Genomic DNA, 10,802 nt, shown 5'->3' with positions numbered 1-10,802 from the left:
CTTAGCTAAAATCACTTTGGTATTTTACATCATAAAACGCACTTGCTTATTAAAAACGATGGGCTTATATTAGACGGAAGATATTAAAAGTTATTCACTTTGTTACTTCGTTTTACGCTGAAGTTTCTAATAGTCTAAAATCTAAAATGTTACTGATTCACTTTAGACGAGGTTGATAATGAGAATGTCTGTTTACATACATGCGCATGCGCGTGCATGTAACGCATTATGTGGTTAAATGTGAAATATCACATGTATTAGATGTATTTTTCTCATATCTGAGGGGCGTTAGCCCCGAAGATATGAGACGACTACATAGGATTGATTTACATAGAAGTAATAAATAATTTTATTTATCTGTTCTCTTGTTCTTAAAAGAGCAATTAGTTTTGATAAAATAGGAATAGTGTCATTATCTCAAAATTTCCAGATGCAGTAACACTTTCAGAAGATGTTTCATAGTTACGGATTTGGAATGAAATCTTAATAGATTGCGTCTATTTTTCTGTCATCAAAATGATACCTTATCACTGCTTTTGTATGGCAATATAAATCGCTGTACTATCTTGTTTATTTCTGGTTTAATTGCCAAAACCTGAACTTTTTGCTGATAAATGATAACACTTCTATGTAAATTATAATATGGATCTAAGCATTCCTAGTCATAGAATCATCACGACATGACACCAATTATATGAAAAAGAACGGAACGAAGATGGGCAATGACGTTAAGACAGTACTTATTCACACACAGCAGACAAAGCAGATAGTAGTTAAGACCGATGGCTGCAGTGCTGAAGGTCCCGGGTTCGATTCTGACTCTGGGCGCGAGACATTTCATTAATCAGAAGGGTGAATTTCACCCTCCCTCTCACATCTCTGGTACCCAGATAGGAGTTTAAACTTTGGGGCCTCGGTGGTCAAAGTTGACCCCAACTTTGACCTGGAAATCAATCTGCTGATAACTCTTCGGTTTGTCTGTTCCCGCCGAGCAGCCCCGTGGTTCTCTACGAGTACTTCGGCTTCTTCCACCATAATAACAGACTTCCCGATGTCCTAGCGCTCCCTTTGTGTTGGGGTGGGGATTGCCCGGGCCTTGTACATATTGTTGTAAATACGTTAGTGACACATCTCCATTAATCCCGATAGGGAGTGTACTCGGATTCCACTGTACCCTCGCAGCTTTTGAGGGGTGCTCTGAATAACGAAGGATTCTACCAGTATATACATAGTCATACGATACCACAAGCTCCAACTGTATTATCCTCAATGCGAAGTGAACCCTCTTTTTCCTCACAAACAAACAGCTCTATTATAATACGAAGAATATTGTGTGTATAAAAATGTGATGTGAACAAATGTAAGTGAAACTAGTTTCTTTCTTAGCCTTCCCCATAACATTCAAATGGTTGCCCCCAGTATGACACCCGTCAATCAGGGCTCTACATTGCAAGTAAATGTTTTCACGTCAAAGACGTCACGTGTAAAATCATACGTTTATGAACATCGCAAATTCCTCTGTCGTTTGATACTTCAAGTTTGCTTAAACGGATTTTCGTAAATATTGATGTAAAAAAAAAGCCTCATATTTTAAATCATTTAAGGGTATTAGCGGATTCATCCGAGGAGTGCTGATTGAATATTTAGCCCGCTAGGAGTGCTGATTGAATATTTAGCCCGCTAGGAGTGCTGATTGAATATTTAGCCCGCTGCGTTCATTTCCGGTTCGTATGGCTACTGACTGGTTTGATAATTTTCTGTGTGAAAAAATATATCAATTTACAAACGTTACATGTCTATATAGGCATATTTTTCAGAGACAAGTGACCGCGCGTCGGACTATCGGGTTGTCGGATTATAGGACTGTCGGACTATAGGATTGTCGGATTATAAGACTGTCGGACTACAGGACTGTCGGATTATAGGTCTGACCCCAAAAAAATTAAGACTGATATAAACCCATATGATGATAGACTTGACAGCAAAGATGCACAAAGAAGAATTAAGACCAAGTAAGTTATAAAAAGACGCTTAGCATGCATTTGAAAAGACTAGAAAGCAAAGTTTCTCAGAATGAAAGAAAGATTAATAAAGTGTAAGTGTTAACTAGTATATCACTGAAATTCCATATAGACCTGTTGGAGGAGGCTGTTAAATTTGACGAAAAGCTGCAACCCTATCTAGCCACTGAGAAGTGCTACACTGTTTATATAAAAGCAGCACATAATCAGTAACAAAAAAGGCTGTTAACTTGTAAATTTTTAGACAGCAGAAATTTCGGTAGTTAAAATGTTATCAGATTTCTGAAGATAATAGAAACTATACGAAAGAAAAGAGAAAACTGCACTTCCATTAGACCAGTTCATTAAGCCCTTACAAAGAAATTAACATTCTCCCACTCTTTCACTCCCTCTCAAAACTTGCTTCTTTACATACCACTTTTAATGTTTATCCTCATCCTCTCAATTCTTCTTTTTTCTCTATAGAACATACATCTTTACTAACACTCTAAATGTTTACCCTCATCCTCCCAATTCTTCCTATTTCTCCCTCCCTCCATTTCTCTCTAATCCATACTAACCATAACCATCTATAAATGTCTACTCTGTGAGTTAAGATTCCCCTATGTAAAGTTTGTTAGCTGATGAAGATTTTTAAGCATGAAGTACCGGGCATGGAAGAATAAATATTTCAACTCCGAAAAGAAGATCAAAACTTTTTGACATGAAACATGGAAATTTTTGTTAGTATAGAGCCAATTTTGAAGATGTAGTTTTTATTTTCAATATTAAATGGTTATCCTAGCATTTCTTGAAATCTAAGGTAACAGCCAAAGTTACAATAAGCCAAAGTGTGTGATGTAATTTTACAAAAAGAAATTATCATTGGATAACCATTATGCAGCCAAAATGTGTATTCAAGTGAAAGGTGTTAAAAATATTTGAAAACAATTTAAAAAAAAAAATAGAAAAAAGGTAAAAGTCCTATAGTAAAAATTGCCAAAAGTTTAAAAATGCCAAATGGCACACAAGTACATGTCTGCTTGTACTAGCCAGCTGGCCTGTGGGTTATCTGAACTTTAAGGTGCTAGTTCACCAAGACAAATGCCCGCAGTAAGACACCTGCCTCTTCCTTTCGGAGTACCAGTTGTGAAGTCTCTGATTTGACTTTGGCATGGCTTAAACAGCCAAGTTTTAAAAAACATTAAAATGAAGGTAATTAAAATCTTGATAAAAAGGTAAAATATCCAATTTTAAAATTTTGATAAAACAATAAAATCTCCCCAATTAAAATTCTGTAAAAAATGTAAAATCTAAAACTAGTAATACATTATGAATTAAAACAATAAAATAACCATTTGAAATTTTAATAAAACAGTGAAACTTCCCCAATTAAAATTTGGATAAAAACAATAAAACATCCCCTATTAAAATTTGGATAAAATCAGTAAAATTCCACACAGTTAAAATTTGATAAAAACAGTAAAATTTCAAATTTCCCATTAAAATTTGTTAAAAAATAAAACATCCCCAGTTGAAAAACATTAAAACTCCATCCAGTTAAAATTTGATAAAAACAGTAAAATTTTCCTTTAAAATTTGATAAAAAAACAGTAAAACATCCCCAATTAAAATTTGATCAAAACAGTAAAACTCCCACGATTAAAATTTGATAAAAACAGTAAAACATCCCCAATTAAAATTCGGTAAAAACAGTAAAATTTCACCACTTAAAATTTGATAAAAACAGTAAAACATCCCGTTAAAATTCGATAAAAACAGTAAAACATCCCGAGTTAAAATTGGATAAAAATAGTAAAACATCCCCAGTTAAAATTGGATAAAAACAGTAAAATTTCCCCTGGTTAAAATTTGATAAAAACAGTAAAACATCCCCAATAAAAATTTGGTAAAAACAGTAAAATTTGACCAATTAAAATTTTATAAAAACAGTAAAACTCCTTCGGTTAAAATTTGAAAAAACAGTAAAACATCCCCAATAAAAATTTGGTAAAAACAGTAAAATTTGACCAATTAAAATTTTATAAAAACAGTAAAACTCCTTCGGTTAAAATTTGAAAAAACAGTAAAACATCCCTAATAAAAATTTGGTAAAAACAGTAAAATTTCACCAATTAAAATTTTATAAAAACAGTAAAACTCCTTCGGTTAAAATTTGAAAAAAACCAGTAAAACATCCCCAATTAAAATTTGATAAAACAGCTAAAACATCCTCAATTAAAATTGGATAAAAGCAGTAAAACATCCCGTTAAAATTGGATAAAAGCAGTAAAACTCCCACGGGTTAAAATTTGATAAAAACAGTAAAACTCCCACGATTAAAATTTGATAAAAACAGTAAAACATCCCCAATTAAAATTTGGTAAAAACAGTAAAATTTCACCACTTAAAATTTGATAAAAACAGTAAAACATCCCCAGTTAAAATTGGATAAAAATAGTAAAACATCCCCAATTAAAATTTGATAAAAACAGTAAAATATCCCCAATTAAAATTTGATAAAAACAGTAAAACTGCCCCGGTTAAAATTTGATAAAAACAGTAAAACATCCCGAGTTAAAATTTGATAAAAACAAATAAAATGCCCCTTCCCAGTTAAAAGCATGTTACAGAGCTTCACATGCTGACTGAGCCACCTCACTCTCAGTCTGTACCAGGAATAGCAGATACTTGGTACGGTAGATAAAATATCCCCAAAAGTTTTTTGACTGAGCCGCCTCATTCTCAGCCAGACCGAGCCACCTCACTCTCAGTTTGTACCAGTAAACGTGGATACTTGGTACGTATGGTAGGGGACGTTACTTTACCCAGAGCAGAGGTATAGCAACTGTGAACCCTAAACACAGAGAGCGGCTTAACTTCCCATACGTGTATACAAGTATCCAATGCTTACTGATATTTAACGTTATCAAGTTTTTCATGTCAGTCACTGAAAATAACTAATAAAATATAACTACAAGAGAATCTACTGCAATAATAACATAAAAATCTTGATTCTAAGTTTCCTGTTGTAAGAAATGATATTTTTATCTATAAAAGTTTAGATTTACTAAGTAAGTCTAGGTTTGATATTCTTGAAGGTTATCATAAGAATTGAAGATGTGGCTTTTGTGTACACACAGTGTGACAGTAACTTACCAATAGAGTAAAACCAGATTTAATAAACTGTTATCACAGAGATATGTCTCACCTTTTTGTAATATTGATTATGCAAATGTTGAAATTAAAATAGCAATACTTTAACATGTTACATAAGTTATGCAAATATTCAAAGTCAATGAACCATGACTAAGGTACATGGCTATACAATCTCCATGTAAATGAGATGTGTCAATGCTAATACAACTGCATACCAAATACCATTGACTTATTATAAGTTGTTCCCTTTAAACAAACCTAAACACTAACATTAACTTGTAAACTATGTAAAAGTTTTAAAGTCAATGAACCATGAAGAAGGGGTGGGGCTATATATTCTCCATGGAAACAATACTTGCAAATGCCAATAAATTTGCATACCAAATATCATTGACTTAACATTAGCAGTTCATCTTAAACTGATCTAATCACAAACTAATACATGTAAACTAAGCAAGTTTCAAAGTCGATAGACCATGACTGAGGGGGCGGGGCCAAATATTCTCCATGGAAATTAGATGTGCTAATGCTTATACAACTGAATACCAATTAACATTGGCCTACCACTAATGGTTCCCCTTGAGCTGACCTAATCACAAACTAATACAATTGTTAACTCAGCAAAATTTTCAAAGTCAATAGACCATGACTAAGGGGGCGGAGCCAAATAATCTCAATGGAAATGAGATATGTTAATGCTTATACAACTGCATACAAAATATCATTGATCTACCACTAGTGGTTCCCCATAAACTGACCTAATCACAAACTAATACATGCAAAATAAGCAAAAGTTTCAAAGTGAATAGACCATGACTGAGGGGGCAGGGCCAAATAATCTCAATGGAAATGAGATGTGCCAAAGCTAATACAACTGCATACCAAATATGATTGACCTACCACTTGTGGTTCACCATAAACTAGACCCAATCACAAACTAATACATTGTTGACGACGCCGACGCCGGAAACAGCATACCCATGTCTCGCTTTTTGACTCCGTCAAGGCGAGACAAAAAAGTCATAATGCAGTCTTTAACAATAAACCATTATAACTATAATAGTACCTAATGGTATTCGAATGTTATATGACTATAATATCCATGATGAGCTATAATTTATTCATTATCTTTTATCTTTGGGCTTTAGGGACAGTTGTCTCATTAACAATCTTACCACATCTCCTTATCTTTATATGACTGAGAGTTAACTGTCCCCTTAACTGTAGTTTTCTGCGTTAACCCTTTGAATTATACTTTCAGACTAAAAAATAAACAAAAGGCACCCTGTATGGAATTTTAATGTAGGAATTAATTCTGTAATAAGAGTCATGAAAAAAAGAAAGAAAGTCAATCTTTTATGTTGTTTTTATAAATTCAAGATAGAAAACATATTTTTATAATTCATTCAATGAACACATATTCTTCATTTCATACCCAGAATTTATTGTCTTAAACAAATTCTCCTGAATTCTACATAAGACAGTACAAGTTCTTCAAGTCTTTAAATGCAAACAAATTTTTGTCACATCCAATTTTTTGCCTTGTATGTCTTCATATGAAAAAATATGACATTCAAGTCATACAAATGCTAGTCACGTTACAACCATGGTCTTTGAAATAACAATTAAATATTAAGTATTGTCTCGTGACTGTTAAGGCTTCACTTCTAATACAATTCACTTTATTCAAAGATAAGTCTTGACCACTGTGATTCATCTTCAAACAAAATAGCTTGTTCTGAACTTATCTTAACATACTGAAAAGTAAAAACGACATTTATAATCTAAAGTATGGTGCTTGTTGGAGTTTAATCAGCCTTAAATCAAACAAATTGCAAAATAAAAATCTTAATGTCTGATAAATGCAAAAGGGGAACAAGGGGAGGTAACATAGGGTAAACATGGTGGCCTTCGGCTGTTGTCTGCTCTATGGTCGGGTTGTTGTCTCTTTGACACATTCCCCATTTCCATTCTCAATTTTATGTACAAAGGAAATAGACAAAATGAAAAATATTTCATAAAAAAATTACACAATGCAATAGATATCTTTTGCCTCAAATTTCAATGAGGAGGAGGAAAGGTTGATTTCCCTGTACCTATGTATGGCTGTTTTTATATTATTCAATTTCAAGATATCATATAAAGTTAAATATATATCTAGTAATCTTAATGAGATATATTATCTTATTCAACTTGAAGGTTATAAATTACTTATACGCTTTATAAGATATCTTGTTAACTTTAAACAAATACTTTGCGATAGCTCATATATTGTATGAGATATTGTGTCTACTTTATGAGATATCTTGTAATTAGTTCAGAAGATATCTTTAAAAGTATATAAGATATATAATTTACTTTATAATATATCTGTATGATTTCAAGTACAAAATATCTCAATTAGTTTATATATATCTTATCTAATATATAAGACATCTTGAATACATGAAAGTATTTCATCAAGTTAGGATATATTTTTTAACTTCAAATTAAATAAGATAAACACCACCACATATCTGATTTACTTTGCAAGATATAATATTATTCAATTTATAAGATATAGTTTAGAGTTTTCAAGATATCTTATTCAGTTTATAAGATATATTTTATTTAGTTTGTAGAATCATAATCTTTAAAACAAAAGAATATATAAGTTATCAGTTAAGGTAAACATGATATCTTTTTTACTCAATACCTAAAATAGATATTTGATAAACTAAATAAGATATCTCATTTAATATATAAGATATCCTATCTATTTTATAAGATATCTCAATTAGTTTATACAACATATTATTATAGTTTTATAAGATATTTTTTAAACTTTATTATAAGATATCTTGAAATTTGAATAAATATCGCATTGGTTGTTGTCTATAATATTTGGTTTTTTTTTGTTTTTGTTTTGAACATAGTTTGCAATGATACCACATCTTCTTACTTCTTATATTGATAAATATATATCAGAGGACTATCTATTCGTTTATATAAACATTAAAAAGCACTACATTTATGAAAAAGATTTATCATTTTTTTTTTAAATAAATTACAGTTAATATCATGGAAAGGAACATTGCTGGTGGAAATTTCGACTCACTAGTTATGTAATTTTGTACTAAGAAGTAGTTAGCAAATTTGTTGCAGTTTTTATTTACAGGAGCATCTGACACTATATCGTATGATAAACTGTCCTCAACTTCCTCTGCTGGAAGAAATCAAGGCAATCCAAAAATCTGTGTTAACTATTTTCCTATTTCAGTTGACTAATATTTGTCCTCATTAGCTAAGCCTAAATTTGGTATTTTTCGAAACACTGAGATTTCTTTAGTTAAAATCAAATACATTGTTACATACACGAGCAAATCGAACAAGTTGGGATATATAAACACCATAAGATGGTGCCAATGGAACGTCACTATCTAAAAATGGACAATTAACAATAGGAAACTTAAAATCATCTCTCTTTTGTCCTAAGCTTCCCGTTAAAGATATAGATATCAAGATCCAGGAAAGTACAGTGTTCATTGTTATTATTAGCTTTATTTAAAGTCAGTTCAGCAGGATTTAGTGTACCTAATGAAATCGTCATTTTTGAAAGCCAATATATCATCCAAATATTTTTATATCAGATATTGTTTGGATTGGTCTTTGCTGATTTTAGTCATAAACTGTAACTTGTAACAATACAGAAAAGGGTCCGCAATCAGAGGTGCACAGTTAGTCCCCATAGGAATTCCGATAACCTGACAATATATGGAATCTCCATTGTAAATTTGTTTCATTTCCAAAATTACAATTTGTTTTTAAAAAGTCAAGGATTAATTTTTCATATTTTTTTTTTAATTAATCTGCACAAATGTAGTAATTTTGCAACAGGTAAATTTTGCGCAAACGTGGATTTTTTTCTTGCCCAAATGTAGGACGAATTCGTGCAAACGTAACGCACTGATAACATATTGACTGAGTGAAGTCCTTGATCTATATATTACATATGTAGATAAAGTAAGTTTGAAAATGATATTAACCATGTTACTATTTTTAGTAACATGGAGTCAATATCATTTCTAAACCATATGTAATATAATCTTATGTCTTTATATATTAAACAAAATGTCTTTCAGGGCATAATTAATTTAATTGTTGTTAAAGACAATTTTGTAAAATATTGGAAATTTTATTGGAAATTTTACAAGTTATATTTTTAGTGGAATTTTTAAATGAAGGACATCTTTAACCAAATGTATTTATTTGAATCTACAAAAAACTTGTTCACAGTAATGATTATTTCCAACATAATCTTTTGTAAAGAATGTCAGTTTTAAAAATATTTGAGATAAAAACTATAATTTGACAAAATAGTAATGTTTTGAGCCCAGTGAGTGAGTGTGTCTCACCCATTATTGCTTCTGTCAGTGTAAAAGTGTAACGTTGACTAAAAAAGTGAGTCCATTTATCAGTAAAATACAGAATTTTATAAAAAATTAAACTTTTTCTTAAGAAGCAATTCATGGTCTTGAATATAAGCTTCTGTTCAAGATTCATAAATATCCATGAACGTTTACAAATTTATCATGTCAAAAAAGTTTAATCCCAGATGGTCTGTAAATTTAACTAAAAAATTTGTAAGGGTTCCGCGGAACCCAGTGTCTCGCCTACTTTTGCTGTTAGTCGCAGGCTCAACAAAAATGGGGAAAAAATTATTAAAAATTTTCCTATAGATTCTATCTTTTGATTGTAAGAAGCTTCTGTCCAAGTTTGATAAAAATCCAGGATGGTTTATGGATCTAATAAATGTTTTAAAAACTTTAACTGCAGACTGTATGTAATGTTAACTGGAAGAAAAACTAAGTCCAGTTATAAGTAATATATGGAAAAACAGGAAATAAATTTTTACAAAATTTCCTTCTAAATACTAGCTTTTGATCATAAACATTAGCTTCTATTCAAGCTTGGTACAAATCCAGGATAGTTTAAGAAAGTTATTAAAATTTTTAAAACTTGAACCAGAGTGAATTTAATGTAAACTGGCAGAAAAACTAAGTCCATTTATAAGTAAAATACGGATAAACAGGATTTTTTTTTACAAAATTTACTTATGGATACTATCTTATGATCATAAACAAGCTTCTGTCCAAGTTTGGTACAAATCCAGGATAGTTTAAGAAAGTTATTAAAATTTCAAAAACTTTAACCACAGAGTGAATGTAATGTTAACTGGCAGAAAAACTAAGTCCAATTATAAGTAAAATACGGATAAACAGGATTTTTTTTTTTACAAAATTTACTTCTGGATACTATCTTATGATAATAAACAAGCTTCTGTCCAAGTTTGGTAGAAATCCAGAATAGTTTAAGAAAGTTATTAAAATTTCAAAAACTTTAACCACAGAGTGAATATTTGTAGGATCGCTTAATGTCTCACTTTTGCGACAAAAGTCGCAGGCTCGACAAAAATGAAGTCCATAAATCAGAAAAATACTGAAATGAACAAAATATATTTTCAAAACTTTGCTTCAGACATTATGTCTTAATCATTAAAACATTAAAAAGCTTCTGCCAAAGTTTCATAAAATTCTATGAAGGTTTGATAAAGTAATTGGTGTGTAACAAACTTTAACCCCATACTGTATTTTTTTGTTAAAT

This window comes from Mytilus californianus, unplaced genomic scaffold, assembly GCF_021869535.1.
Source record: "Mytilus californianus isolate M0D057914Y unplaced genomic scaffold, xbMytCali1.0.p SCAF_4, whole genome shotgun sequence".
Classification (NCBI taxonomy): Eukaryota; Metazoa; Mollusca; class Bivalvia; order Mytilida; family Mytilidae; genus Mytilus; species Mytilus californianus.
This window is presented reverse-complemented; position numbering follows the sequence as displayed.